Consider the following 14,183-nt stretch of genomic DNA (forward strand, 5'->3'; position numbering starts at 1 on the left):
CTAAACACTGTGGGAAGTGTTTTACCAATCTCTTATACCAAGAAATGTGAAGATAGCCTTCACTTCCAGTAATAAAGGACTAGGTAATTTAGATCATGCTTCCTGCCTAGGACAAGAAAATCTGGACATATGTTTTAAAAATCTGCTTGAAGACACTGGAAAACTAACAACAGAATAAATATTTACTGAAATGGAAACAAGGGAAGATGTGAACGCAGAAAGAGGAGACTGGAATTTGGGACCACTGTTCTCCTAGGGGCATTTGCCAGTTCCAGAGACTGGGAGACTGAATGCCTTCTGACAGTCTTCGTATTCAAAGACACAGACTAGAACAGCAAGGAGAAGGCCTGGTGAACACCCCCCTCCATTTTGGATACAGACTTTAAAGGCTTACCCTTATTATTGCTACTAAGGGTAATTCAGGTGAATTATATTAGAATAGGCTGCAACTTGCTCTAAAAAACAACTTTACAAATAAATATGACACAATAAAATTTTTTTAGAAATTTTAAAACTCAAGTCATGGGAAGATAAGAGAACATGAACTAAAGTCACAAGAAGCAAAAATATTTAAATAGATAACATGAGAGCCTCACTATCAGAGTTGTCAGACAACGATTCTAAAAATTTTCTTATATTAATATTATGTATAAGACAATAGGAAACAAGGTTGAGAATCTTGTAAGAGAATTCAAAACCATAGAAAGAAACCAATGTAAACTCTAACACTGAAAAATTCTATAACCAAAAGTAAAAACTCAATGCACAAGCAGCATAACAGCCAAGATAAAACATACTTTAAGAAGGAATTAGAAGTTAAAAGAAAATATTCAAGATAAATTAGGAAGAGAAACAAGAATGAAAAATACAAAAAAAGGAAATAAATACAGAAAATAAAGTTAAAATGTCATTCTAACAGATATGCCATTGAGTCCCAGAAGGAGAGAGAAGAGTATAGAAGCAATACCTGCAAAATAAATAGACAGGTAAATAGATACTTGAGAACCTCCCCCAAAAATGTTCTAAAAACCCCAAAGACATAAATAAAAAGAATTCCACCTACATCACATTAAGAAATCTGCACCTAAGAACATCACCTTAAGATCTTCCTAAAGAAAAAGGGAAAATCTTAAGATCAGTCCAGAAAAGAGACATGTCTTGAAAATAAGCAATAGAACTGACTTCAACAATGAAAGCCAGAACACGATACCTTTATAGTGCTGAAAGAAAATAACTGCCAAACTAACATTCTATAAATATAGCAAAAAAAAGGAAAATCTTTAGAGAACAGTGGTAAAATAAAGACATTTTCAGACAAATGGAACAAATTCATCCCAGAAGATGCACAGCAAAAGAAACAGTAAAGGAGTCTTCCATACACAAGGAAAATTACCTAAGATGTGAACTGGACAATGCAAAAATAAAGATAAATGAAAACCGGAAATATGTGCATAATTCTAATTGGACACAGACTGCATAAAATAATACCTTAGGATTTCTTAACAGATATAGTCTTATAATACATAAAGAAACGGCATCTAAGTCAGTAAAGGTAGAATTACAGATCCCTTGCACTGTATAGGAAAGGCTAAAAGTATCAATGAATATTACACTTTGAGAAGTCAAAGATGCATAATATAATCACTAGGAAAGGGGTGGGAAAATTATAGCTCATGAGCCACATTTGGCCTGTATTCTTCTTTCACATAGTCCCAAGCCAAGAATGTTTTAAGAGCTTAAAAAGAAAAAAAAGAAAAACAATGAATACAGATGAATAAATCCTCAACAAAATATTAACAAGTTGAATCCAATAATGTATAAAAAGATTTACACATCATGACCAAGTAGAATTTATTCCAGGCATGCAAAGCTGGTTCAACATTTAAAAAACGTCAATTAACGTAATCCATTACACAAATAGACTAAAGCAAAAAAATCACACGATCTTATCAATAGATGCAGAAAAAGTACTTGACAAAATCCAATATCCATTCATAATTTTAAAAACTCAAACTAGGTATGGAGGGGAACTTTCTCAACTTGATAAAGAACATGTATTAAAAACTCTACAGCTAACATCATAGAGGTGAGAAAATAGAAATTTTTCCACTAAGATCAAGAACAAATAAAAACGTCCCCTCTCACCACTTCTTTTCAATATCATAATGGGAAGTCTTAGCTAATGTATTAAGCCAAAAAAAATAAAATAAAACACATACAAATACAGAAGGAAGAAATAAAACTGTCTTTCTTTGCACAGGACATGATTATCTGTGTAGAAGATCAAATTTTAAAAAAATACTCCTGGAACTGATAAACATTATAGCAAGGTTGCAGGATAGAGTTAACACAAAAAAGTCTATCAGGGCACCTGGGTATCTGAGTCAGTTAAGAGTCCAACTCTTGGTTTTGGCTCAGGTCATGATCTCATGGTTCCCAAGTTCAAGCCCCCCAGCAGGCTCTGCACTGACAGTGCAGAGCGTGCTTTGGATTCTCTCTCTCTCCCTGCCCCTCCCACATTCTCTCTCTCTCAAAATAAACACATAAACAAACAAAAAAAGTCTATCACTTTCCTATGTATCAGCAATGAACAGAAGAAATTTGAAATTTAAAATACCATTTACATTAGTACTCCCCAAAATGAAATAGCTATAAACTTTTTTTTTTTTTTATTTTTTTTTCAACGTTTTTTATTTATTTTTGGGACAGAGAGAGACAGAGCATGAACGGGGGAGGGGCAGAGAGAGAGGGAGACGCAGAATCGGAAACAGGCTCCAGGCTCCGAGCCATCAGCCCAGAGCCCGACGCGGGGCTCGAACTCACGGACCGCGAGATCGTTACCTGGCTGAAGTCGGACGCTTAACCAACTGCGCCACCCAGGCACCCCAGAAATAGCTATAAACTTAACAAAACATGTACATTTTTTAATATGAGGAAAATTACTAAACTCTGATGGAAAACAACAAAGAACTAAATAAATGGAAAGATACTCTATATTCATGGATAGGAAGACTCAATACTGCCAAGATGTAAGTTCTTCCCAACTTGATGGATAGATTCAATACGATCCCCAGAAGTTATTTTGTGGATATCAACAAACTAATTCTAAAATTTATGCACAGAGACAAGAGACACAGAATAGCCAACACAATATTGCATAAGAACAAAGTCAGAGGACTGACACTATCTGACTTTGAAACTTACCATAAAAGCAAAAGTATGAGAGCGTGATATTGAAAAAATAACAAATAGATTACTGGAACAGAAGAGTCCACATATAGACTAAACTATAGTCAACCGATCTTTGACACAGGAGCACATGCAAAAGTAATGCACGTGCCAAAAAAAAGTGGATCTAGGCAGATGTTATACCTTCCACAAAAATTAGCTCAAATGTACATAAATATAAAATGCAAAACTATCAAATTCCTGGAACATAACAAAGGTCCCTGGTATGACAGTGACTTTTTAAATACACAACCAAGGGCAAGATCCATGAAAGAAATAACTGGTGAGTTACACTTCATTAAAATTTAAAACTTCTGCTCTGTGGGGGCTCCTGGGTGGCTCAGTCAGTTAAACATCTGACTTGGGCTCAGGTCATGATCTCACGGTGAGTTCGAGCCCTGAATCGGGCTCTGGGCTGACCGCTTGGAGCCTAGAGCCTGCTATGGATTTTGTGTCTGTCTCTCTTTCTTCCCTTCCCCTGCTCACACTCTGTCTGTCTCTCAAAAATAAATAAACATTAAAACTTCTGTGAATGACACTGTCAAGAGAATGAGAAGAGAAGTCATAGACTGGGAGGAAATATTTGAGAAAGACCAATCTGATAAAGGGCTATTAAGCAAAATACACAAAGTCAGACTCAACAATAAGAAAACAAACAACTGAATTAAACAATGGCCCAAAGGCCTTAACACACCTCTCACCAAAGAAGGTACACAAATGGCAAATAAGCATATGAAAAGATGTTCAACAACGTAAGTCATTAGGGAATTGCAAATTTAAGCAATAAGGTACTACTAAAAACCTATCAGAATGGCCCAAATACAAACAATGACAACACCAAATGCTGGTGAAAATGTGGAATAACAGGAACTCTAATTTATTAGTCTTACCATATAGTCCAACAGCACTCTGTGTTATTTACCCAAATTAGATGAAAACTTACATTCACACACAAAAAAAATTGCACATGAATGCTTATAGCAGCTTTATTCATAATTGCCAAACCTTGGAAGCAACCAAGATGTCCTTTAGTAGGTGAATGGATAAACTGTTGTATATCTCAACAACAGAGTATTATTCAGCCCAAAAAAGAAATGACCATCAAGCCACAATAAGATGTGAAGGAAACCTTAAGTGCATATTACTAAGTGAAAGAACCCAATCTAAAAGGGATACATACTGTTGGATTCCAACTATATGACATTCTGGAAGAGATGAAAAGGTACAGCATATAAGATTTTTAGAGCAGTGAAATTATTCTGTAGAATATTATTATCACAGAATACATGCCCACATACATTTGTTAAAACTCAGAATATACAACACCAAGAGTGAACCTTAATGTAAACTATGGACTAAGAGTGATAGTGACATGTCAGTATAGGTTCCTCAATTGTAACAAACATAGCACTCTTCTGGGAGATGATGTTCTTGGTGTTAATAGTGGGGGAGGCTGTGCATGTTTGATGCAAGGGGTACATGGCAATTCTCTGTAGTTTCTGCTCAATTTTTATACAAACCTAAAACAACTTTGAAAAAGGAAAGAAAGAAGGTAGAGAGGGGGGAAAGAACACATAAGAGAAACTATACATGGCCTGAAGAATCTAAAATATTTACTTATCTGATTCTTCATATTAAGTTTCCTGAACCTATTTGTGGGATAACCACTAAGAATGCTAAACGGGTGGAAAATTTTTAATTACTCAAATCACTCTAATAAAGGGTTTCTCAACCTTTACACTACTGATATTTTAGACCAGATAATTCTTTGTGGGAAGGGGGCTTTCCTGTACATTGTAGAATATTTAGTAACATATTCCTCGTCTCTACCTATTAGATGCTAGTAGTACTCCTCCCCCCAGTAGTAAAAAACAAAAGGTCTCCACATTTTACCAAATGTACCCTAGAGAGGCAAAAATCACCTCTGTCCTTCCTTTGAGAATCACCCCTCCATTAAGAATTCTATTTATTTTTTTAATGTTTATTTATTTTGAGAGAGCAAGCAGGAGAGGGGCAGAGAGAGGGAGACACAGAATCCAAAGCAGGTTCCAGGCTCTGAGGTGTCAGCACAAAGCCCGACACAGGCTCAAACCCACAAACCACAAGACCATTACCTGAGCCGAAGTCAGACGCTTGACCAACTAAGCCACCAGGTGCACCAAGAATTCCATTTAAAAGAAGGCAAGCAGGGAGATAAGATGGAACATAAATAAGCAGGAAAACAGAAACAGTTACACAATAGACTTAGACACATATCATTAATTACTCTAAAGTAGATAGATTAATGCTTCAAATAAGAAACGTAAAAAAAATATCACCCAACTATGTATCTTTTTATATGACTTTTTAAAACATAAGGACATGAAGACTGAAAAAAACCCCAAAAATATAATTAAGCATTACTCTAAAGACAGATGACAGAATTACATTAATATCAGATAAAGTAGAATTTAAGGTCAAAAAATAATAACAATCAACAGAAACAGTACAGTAGATGAAGTAAGACATTTGTAATGATAAAAGATTAAATACACCAGAAAGGTATGACAATTTTATACACAAATAAAGTAGAAGGGGTCAGAACTACAGGGTAAATAGATAGATTCAGAATCATAGGGGTATAATTTAACCACTATTCTTGGTAACCAGTAGAAAAAACACAAAAAAAGTAATCAGTAAGAATATAGACAACTTAATCAATATAATTAACCCACCTGACCTAACATATATAGAAAACTATTCCCAGAACTATAGAATACACATTCCTTATAAACATACATGTCACATTTATAAATACTGACTACATGCTGGGTATTTTTTAAAAATATTAAAAAAATTTTAAAAACAAAATTATACAGACTATTTTTCTGGTCACAGTGCAATTAAACTAAAACTCAACAGAAAAAAGTAACTGAAAAGCTATATATGCCTAGAAAGAATACATTTCTAAACAACATGAATTAAAGAGAAGGTCACAACAGAAATCAGAAAATATCTAGAAGTAAATGAAAACTGATAAGACATCTTAAAACTTTTGTAGTAAAGACTTCTGCTTCTGGGATGATGGAGCAGATGTATATTTCCCTATATAATCCCACTAATACAAATAAATGTCCTGAACGGTATACATATATAAAACAACTCTCAAAAATAGAGACCAGCAGCCAAACCGGCTAAAAACCTCGGAATATCAAAATTGACACACAGGTGGGTTCCCAGGGATTCCTTTTCATATATGATCTCCAACCTGGAGCTAAACAAGGTGGCAATGGTTTCAGACTTGGGGAAGGGGCAAAAAAAAAAAAAAAAAAAAAAAAAGGCCTTAACAAAAGCCTGCTCTCTTAGCCAAAGAAAGAAGAAAGGGGAAACCTAGCAAGACAAAATGTTTTAGACAATAAAATCTACTCCAGGAAAATACTACAGAAAAAACTGTGACTCCACCACCAACCGTGCCAGCAAAGGCCAGATTGTTAGGAGGTACTCTAATATCCTGCCAGCTTGCGTGGTATATAAGAAGGTCAACAAGGAAGTTGGGACTTTTATCCCTGCTGAGTGGTAATAAAGTCCCATGCTTCTGTAATGTCAGTGGAGACTACGCAGGAAACCTGAACTTTCCACCCTACCAACAGTAAGGAAGAGCACCTACCTCACACTGTTGAAGAGCCATCAGATAAGCGCTAGTCCAGAGTTAGGTCTGGCACTACCACTCAGTGGTAACAGGCTACTCTTTCTAGGGTGACAGTGGGGACCACCTGAGGAGCCAGAACTCCATGGCACCCAGCAATAATGATGATCGCCCACAACTCAGGTGACAACAGAAGCCAACAGGGGAACCTAGACTTCTACCCCTTATCTGGCAATAATGGGGCATTTCCCCCCTTTCCTGTGCCAGAGAAGTGTCAGGAAAAGCCAGAAATAGTAAACAGTCTCATAACATAATACCCTACATGTCCAGGTTTCAAAAGAAAATCACTAGTCACACCAAGAATGAGAAAGGTCTCGGGGCGCCTGGGTGGCGCAGTTGGTTAAGCGTCCGACTTCAGCCAGGTCACGATCTCGCGGTCCGTGAGTTCGAGCCCCGCGTCGGGCTCTGGGCTGATGGCTCAGAGCCTGGAGCCTGTTTCCGATTCTGTGTCTCCCTCTCTCTCTGCCCCTCCCCTGTTCATGCTCTGTCTCTCTCTGTCCCAAAAATAAATAAACGTTGAAAAAAAATTTTTTTTAAAGAATGAGAAAGGTCTCAAACTGAAAGTAAAAGGACAAGTGATGGATGCCAACACTAAGAGAAAAAATATGTTAAAGTTATCTGGCAAAGATTTTAAATAAGCCATGCTAAAAATATTTCAGTGAATAATTACAAACAAGCCTGAAATAAATTTAGAAAAAAAGACACAGCAAAGAAATACAAGTCTCAGCAAAGAATAGAAGATATAAAGAAGAACCAAGTGAAATTATAGAACTAAAAAATACAATGACCAAAATAAAAATCTAAGGATGAGCTCAAAGGCAGAAATAGAAAAGAGGGGTGCCTGGGTGGCTCAGTTGGTTAAGCATCCAACTTCAGCTCAGGTCGTGATACACAGTTCGTGAGTTCAAGCCCCATGTCCGGTTCTGTGCTGATGGCTCAGAGCCCGGAGCCCTGCTTTGGATTCTGTGTCTCCCTCTCTCTCTCTGCCCCTCCCCTGCTAATGCTCTGTCTCTCTCTCTCTCAAAAATAAATATTTAAATTTTTTTTTATTAAAAAAAAGAAATAGAGAAGAAAAAGAATGAATTAGAAGACAAAACAACAGAAATCACTTAACCTGAATAGAAAATAGATGTAAAAAGTAACAGATGTTCAGGAACTTGTGGGACTGAAATAAAACATCCACCATTTGTGTCATTGGAGTATGATTCCATTTATAGTAATAATCAAAATAGGTAAATCGAGAGAGAGAGAAAACACATTGATGGCTGCCAGGGACTGAGGGGAGGGAGAAAAAGTGACTGTTCAATGGATACAGAGTTATCTTAGAAGGTGATAAAATGTTTGGGAACCAGATGGAGGTGATAGATGTACAACACTCTGAATGGACAAAATACCACCGAATTCTCTACTTTAAAACATTTAATTTTATGTTATATGAATTTTGGCACAACATAAAAAAAGAAACCGCAAGCTAGGAACTGGAAGGCACATCAATTTAAAAAAAGATGTATACAAAAATAATACACCACTCTACTTGATTCTAAAATCTCTGTGCCATCCTTTTTTTTTTTGTTACTTTTTAATGTTTATTTATTTTTGAGAGAGAGACAGAGGATCCAAAGCAGGCTCTGCACTATCAACACAAAGCCCAATGTGGGGCTTGAACTCACTAACCATGAGATCATGACCTGAGCCATAAGTCAGACACTTAACCAACTGAGCCACTGAGGCACCCCTGTACCTTCCTTTGGAAATGCGATCAAGACCAGGATGTCCATCATCATCAATTTTATTCAACAATGAAAATAACCAACAAAAAATGTGGAACAAGACAAAGATATAAAAGGTTAAAAAACTGGGAAGGAAAAATAAAACTTTCTTTACATACAGATTGTTCTAATTGTGTATGTAGAAAATCCAAAAGAATTTATAGAGAAATCATCAGAAGAACTTGGTGAAGACTGCTAGGTGGATGAATATAAAAATTAACTGCACTCTACGTGTCAGCAATATTTTTAAAGACATTTTAAAAGCACCAAAGAATATCAAATACCTAGGCAAAAAGATGTGCAAACCATTACACAGATACCCATTAGAGAAACTAAAAAAGACCTATATACATAGAACTATGTACCATATACTGGAAAACAACATTCTAAAGATATAAATTCTCCCCAGATACATGGATGTAATACCAATCAATATCCTAATAAGTAGGGGTGCATGCATGTGTGTTACGTGTGTGTGTGTGTGTGTGTGTGTGTGTGTAAAATTTAGCATACTGATTCAGAAATTTACATGGAAATACAAAAGGCCAGAAATCTTGTAAAGAACAGCAGAAACTATTTTAGAAAACAAGATAGGAGGACTGGATATCAAGACGTTACAAATCTACAGTTATTAAGACACATCGACCCCTGTAAGACATTTAAGAACAAAGGTGGTTTTGCTAATCAGTGAGGAAACAGAAGTCTGCAATAAAAAGGTGCTGGGACAACCAGATCACTTTATGGACCTGGGCCCAACTTTGCATTACGCACTAAAATTAACTGTAGTTGTACTGAAGCTCTAAATGTGAAAAAGCAAAAAAAAAAAAAAAAAAAACCAAAAAAAAAAAACCAAAAAAAAACAAAGTTACTGGAATATAGGAGAGTGCTTTCAATAACCCATGGCAGGAAAAAAAAAAAAAAAAAACCATACTAAAAAAGCTAAAAAGCAATTTCCTGAAAAAATAAGATTGAGCAACTTTTCTCTGTTGATGAGCCATTTGGATGTCCTCTTTTGTGAAAAGTTCATTTGAACCTTTTACCCAATTATTTCTCTTGAATTATCTTTTTACATAGTAATGTGTAGGATTTATTTTTAAAATTAAAATCACAATGAGAAAACCAAAACGATTGACCATAACAAGTCTAAAGAGGAGGAGAAGCAACAAGTTGTGGTGTAAACTGGTATATCCATGTTAGAAAAAAAATAAGCACTACTCACGTTAAAGATGTATATATACCATGACTCAATAATACTTCTACTTGAAACCTACCCCGCCAAAATGTGAGTACAAGTACACCAAGAGATTTCTGTTGTAAAGTTACTGCTCGTAACAATACTATTCCCAGATGAAACCTAGAAAACAAACCAAATGTCCATTAACAGCTGAAGACACATATTGTGACATAATGAAACTAGCACTTTACGACAACGAAAATAACCTACAGAAACACTCCACACAGGTGAACTTCAAAAATACTGTGCGAAAGACAGACAAAAAAGCACACTATTCTAAACATAAAGTTCAGAAAAAATTAAAAACGGGCAAAACTGTAGGACTTAGAAGATACATGCTTAGGTGTGTTTAGGTTATAAAACTATAAAAAGAAGTGATTAACGTAAAAGTCAGGACAGTGTTACCAGAGAAAAGGCCATCAGTGTTCTGCATTTTGATCTTTGTTGTGGTTAAATTGGGGGTTTGCTTTGTAAATCACTCAAAGGATAGTTTTTGTGCACTTTTCTGCTTTTTATAATTCACAATTTTTTAAAACATTCAGAATTTCAAATTCTAAAATTCAAAGTTTTAAACGTTCACTCAAAGATCTGGCTCGTATCTCAGGCTTTGTCTCTTCCTTCACTCTGAGGGAGATGGCAGTGTTCATCTCTAGCGCCTGATCCAGTGGGAACGCCACGTGTACCTCCTTGTATGTGGCCCAGCAGTCTTTCCCTCTGGCTCCCTTCCAATTTCCTCTCCCATCCTGTCCTAATAGAAGTGCTAACATTCCTTTCCAGTAATCAGAGTAGCCTTCTAAAGTTCCTTTGTAGGTAGGGGCTCCAGTCACCTGCTGCTGAGACTAAAGAAGATGTGGTTGGCTCTTTAAAAAAAAAAAAAAATCTGACTCAATATCATCAAGGATCCTGGTCTTTTTCATTGAAACTGCGTACAGAAAATCTCATTGAAGGGGGAGATCCCACACACCACCACTCATTGCTGTTTACAACCCAAACAGAAAGAAGCTTATTTTGCTACCACTACTCCAACAGGTGGAAACAAGATTTACTCCTTGCCCATCAACAAACCAACAAGAACTACCACAACTCCCCCAATGAAAAGCTACCAAAGCCCCAAACTCTCACTCCTCTCCTTTCTTTCCAAACTACCCCTCCCAAGTCCCTCCTCTTCTATATAAAAGAATGCTCCTTTCCTTTGTTCTCTGGACTTGCTTACAGTTTGCCATAGTTTGTATGTCCCAAAGTGCATTTCCTCCGCTATCCTGAATAAACTCATTTTGCTAGTAAAACTGGCTATTTTATGTTTAAAGTTGACACCATACTTCTGCCAACATAACCTGTTGGCTTAATTCTCTTCATGGTTGTGAAGCTACCACATTTTCAGACATCACATGGATACACAATAACATTCACAAAACAATTTCATCAACCAATTCTCTTTTGTTTAGCCTTTTTGTTTTTAAAGTAAAATTTACACATAATAAAATGCATAAGTATACAATTCCATGAGCTCACAAAGGAAGAATCCCAGAGTATTCTATTGTTTAAATATATTTTGTTGGGGCACCTGGGTGACTCAGTTAAGCATCCAACTTCGGCTCAGGTCATGATCTCACAGTTCATGAGTTCAAGACCCGTGTCGGGCTCTGTGCTGACAGCTCAGAGCCTGAAGCCTGCTTCGGATTCTGTGACTCCCTGTCTCTCAAAAATAAACATTAAAAAAATTTTTGTTAATAAAAAAAGAATGACTAAAATAAAAAACATAAGACACAACAAGTGTCGGTGAGGATATGGTGAAAAAGGAATCCTCATGTACTGTTGACGGGAATGCAAACTGGTGCAGCCACTATGGAAAACAGTATGGAGGTTAGTCAAAACTTTAAAAATAGAACTACCATATGATCTATAATTGCACTTCTGGGTATTTACCCAAAGAATATGAAAACACTAAAAGGATATATGCACCCCTATGCTTATTGAAGCATTATTTACAATAGCTAAATTATGGAGGCAGCCCAGTGTCCATCGACAGATGAACAGATAAGATGTGGTGTGTATGTATGTACATATATAATGGAATATTATTCAGTCATAAGAAAGAATGAAATCTTGCCATTTGCAACAACATGGATAGATTTAGAGGGCATAAGCTAAGTAAAATAAGTCAGTGAAAGACAAATACCATATAATTTCTCTCACATGTGGAATTTAAGAAACAAAGCAAGTGAACAAAGAAAAACAAAACAAAAGGCAAACCAAAAAACAGACTCTTAAATACAGAGAACAAGCAGATGGTTAGCAGAGGGGAGGATGAGGGGGGAATGGGTAAAATAGGTGAAAGGCATTAAGAGTACACTTCTCGTGATGAACACTGAATAATACATAAAATTAATGACTCACTACATTTTATACCTGAAACTAATATTAATAATACTCTATGTTACCTACATTGGAATTTTTAAAAAGTAAAAAGAAACTGGTGAATTTTTTTTTTTAATGTTTATTTTGAGGGAGAGAAAAACAGATAATAAGCAGGGGAGGGGCAAAAGAGAGGAGATACAGAATCCAAAGCAGGCTCCAGGCTCCAGGCTGTCAGCACAGAGTCTGATGCAGGGCTCTAATCACGAGATCATGACCTGAGGTGAAGTCGGAAGCTTAACTGAGCCACCCAGGCGCTCCTGAAATTTTTTAAAGAGACAAAATCTTTTTAAATTTTTTTGAAGTTTTTATTTAAATTCCATTTAGTTAACATACATTGTAATATTAGTTTCAGGTGTACAATACAGTGATTCAATACTTCCATACACCACTGGTGCTCATCACAAACAGTGCACTTAGGTCTTTAATCTATTTTGAATTTATTTTTGTGTATGGCATAAGAAAGTGGTCCAGTTTCGGGGCACCTGGGTGGCTCAGTCGGTTGAGCGTCCGACTTCAGCTCAGGTCATGATCTCACGGTTTGTGAGTTCCAGCCCCGCGTCAGGCTGTGTGTTGACAGCTCAGCCTGGAGCCTGCTTCGGATTCTGTGTCTCCCTCTCTCTGCCCTTCCCCTGCTCATGCTCTGTCTCAAAAATAAACAAAACATTAAAAAATTTAAAAAGTGGTCCAGTTTCATTCCTTTGCATATAGCTCTCCATTTTTCCAGCACCACTTGTTGAAGAGACCATCTTTTTTCCATTGCATGTTCTTTCCTCCTTTGCCAAAGATTAATTGATCGCATAATTGTGGGTTCATTTCTGGGTTTTCTATTCTGTTCCATTGATCTATATATCTATTTTTATGCCAGTACCATACTGTTTTAATCACTAAAACCTTGTAACATAACTTGAAGCCCAGAACTGTCATGCCTTCAGTTTTTTGTTTAAGAGGTTGCTTTGGCTATTCAGGCTCTTTCGTGGTTCCATACAAATTTTAGGATTGTTTGTTCTGGCTCTGTGAAAAGTGCTGTTGATATTTTCGTAGGGATTGGATTAAATGTGTAGATTGCTTTGAGTAATATAGACATTTTGACAGTAGTTGTTCTTCCAATCCATGAGCATGGATTGTCTTTCCATTTCTTTGTGTCATCTTCAATTTCTTTCATCAGTGTCTTATAGTTTTCATAGTGTAAGTTTTCACCTCTTTGGTTAGGTTTATTCCTAGTTATCTCATGGTTTTGGGTGCAATTATAAATGGGATAGATTCCTTAATTTCTCTTTCTGCTGTTCCATTACTGATGTATAGAAATGCAACAGATTTCTGTACATTGATTTCGTATCCTGTGACTTTACTGAATTCATTTATCAGTTCTGGCAGTTTTTTGGTGGAGTCTTTCAGCTATTCTCTATAGAATATCATGTCATCTGCAAATAGGAAAGTTTTACTACTTTCTTACCGATTTGGATGCCTTTTGTCTTTTTCTGTCGTCCCACTGCTGTGACTAGAACTTCCAGTACGACGTTGAATAAAAGTGGTGAGAGTGGACATCCTTAAGGTGAACAAAATTTTCCAGAGTTTGAGTATACACGCCAAGTCCAATCCTGGCAGTGCCAAAGTGAAAGTGGTCGGGAGCACACCACCACCAAGAGCAAGTGTAGTGGTTTCTATACAGAAGATATGGAAGCGAAGGAAGGAAATCATGTGATGGAAATGGCCTAAAGATTGCCTTATTCAGGATAGCCTAGCTGGCTGGCCGTGACTGGTTGTTCATAAGTTTCATTTCCTCACATTCAAGTGCGTGGATTCTGGCTTATGTTAGCTAAGGGCATTAGAGCCACCTCAGTCTAACAGC

The 14,183-nt window shown here is 36.6% G+C and overlaps 1 protein-coding gene across 7 annotated transcripts in view; it reads right to left on the reverse strand.

Moving 5' to 3' along the window:
* CEP83 (centrosomal protein 83) overlaps positions 1-14,183 on the reverse strand; it is a 127,598-nt gene that overhangs the window by 93,836 nt on the left and 19,579 nt on the right. For 2 of the 7 annotated variants that reach the window (XM_047866011.1, XM_047866010.1), the window contains exon 3: positions 9,954-10,036. The exons of 4 other annotated variants lie outside the window; for them this stretch is intronic. The gene's annotated coding sequence lies outside the window, so the exon portion shown is untranslated. Of the gene's footprint in view, positions 1-9,953; positions 10,037-13,787; positions 13,804-14,183 lie in introns of those variants that run through there. One more of the 7 variants, XM_047866014.1, reaches the window with a different exon arrangement.

Source organism: Prionailurus viverrinus, chromosome B4, assembly GCF_022837055.1.
Source record: "Prionailurus viverrinus isolate Anna chromosome B4, UM_Priviv_1.0, whole genome shotgun sequence".
Lineage (NCBI taxonomy): Eukaryota > Metazoa > Chordata > Mammalia > Carnivora > Felidae > Prionailurus > Prionailurus viverrinus.